Source organism: Solanum pennellii, chromosome 4 (genome assembly GCF_001406875.1).
Source record: "Solanum pennellii chromosome 4, SPENNV200".
In the NCBI taxonomy this organism is placed as follows: domain Eukaryota; kingdom Viridiplantae; phylum Streptophyta; class Magnoliopsida; order Solanales; family Solanaceae; genus Solanum; species Solanum pennellii.
In genome coordinates, this window is record NC_028640.1 from 47,762,845 (window position 1) to 47,764,575 (window position 1,731).

The following is a 1,731-nucleotide window of genomic DNA, read 5'->3' on the forward strand; positions in this document are numbered from 1 at the left end:
ACACACACACACACACACACACACACACACACACACACACACACATATATATATATATATATATATATATATATTGGCTCTTATGTTTTTTTAAAACATACTGATTCTGTTATTTGAGATAAGTGCTCAAAACATAGCGCTTTTGAAAAGTTCTTTTGGAAATGATAATTTCCTCTTTCTTCTATTAAAACTATCCATAGGCTCTGTGGAAGTCTAGCTTCCTTTCTTTCTCAAAAGTTTGAAAACATTTAAGTTTAAGCTCTGAGGTACTTAGTTCCCTTATAACTCTTCAGAAGTGAACTCAAATTGATACTCTTTGCTTAATTGAAACTTAACTCTTAGAATACATAGTTCCCTTATTACTTTTGAGAATTTAACTCAACTATTTACTCTTTCTTGACTTGAAACTTGAGTCTTAAAATAAAGTTAAAATGTTTAAATAAGACTCTTTAAAACCTTAAATAACTTAACTTTAACTTACTTATTAACTTTCAACTTGACTGTTAACTTCCTTGACATTGATATTGACTTTCCTTTAATGGATTATGGATTCATCTTTTAAGTTTGAGTTCCTGGATGATTTCTAGGTATTTAGAGATCATTTGAAGTGACTAGAATTCATTGGAGGATGTACCTTGTAAGGACCTTAAAGGGCTAAACAACAAAAACTGGACGAAAAACGTCGGGTTGAGCGTACTGGTGGCGCGTCGCACCAGCCTAAGTTGATTGAGGCCTGATTCTGGCGCACTAGTGGCATTCCACGCCAGGCCTTCTTTTACTAAGTCAAATTTCTGGTGCGTTGCAGGCGCGTCGCGCCTTCATCTACCTGGATGCGTCAAAAAAAATTCAACTCGTTTTCCATCTCTACACTCTCCAAAACATCCTACATCTTTCACTCAACGATTGGGGCCATTGGTACTATCAATAACTACTGAATTCAACTCAAAATAACTCGAATTAAAAGTATCTAATCAACAATGACCGCCAACAATCCAATCAACAAGAAACCAAACGTTCTTTCAAGAACATAACTCCTAACGTGAAATAAATCGTCAATTTTTCTGAAATGAAACAAAATGATGTGTGGCTGAAGTGACCCAACAAAAAATATCCCACATACCTCAAAGGGATCACCCCGCGAAATCCATGCAATGAATTCTTCGCGTTCTTGGGTCTTCTTCTCCATTCTCCTCTTTTCTCCTTTCTTTCAAATCCCTAACCTATTTTCTAATTGTTAAAACTTATTGGGATCAGCTTAGACCGTAATTTATTACCCTTAAAACTAAATTAAAAATTGATTTAGGAAAAGACAAAAACACCCTTAACAAATCAAGATTTGTGATTTCCTCTGCCCAACAACCCAACTTCTAAAAGTTATATCTCCCTCATACGACCTCAAAAGTTTTCAAACTTGGCATCGTTGTAAAGATATTCCGACGTGATCTCTATTCATATTAATAAATCACTAAAACACCTCCTGAGCATGAAGTTATGGTCGTTTGAAAATGACTAAAACTCACTTTTGAAATCTGGAAAATTTTCCATAATTCCTTACTTATTTCCAAATTTGATGATTCTTATTTTTCTTATCTTAAACATAGTTAATTATAAATACGAGATGTTAAAATATCTCCCCCTTGGGTACATTCGTCCTCAAATAAGAATTCTTTCACTAAGCTAAAGGTAGTAACATCATTTCAGCACTCACAAAGAAAAGCAAGTAAAGTACCT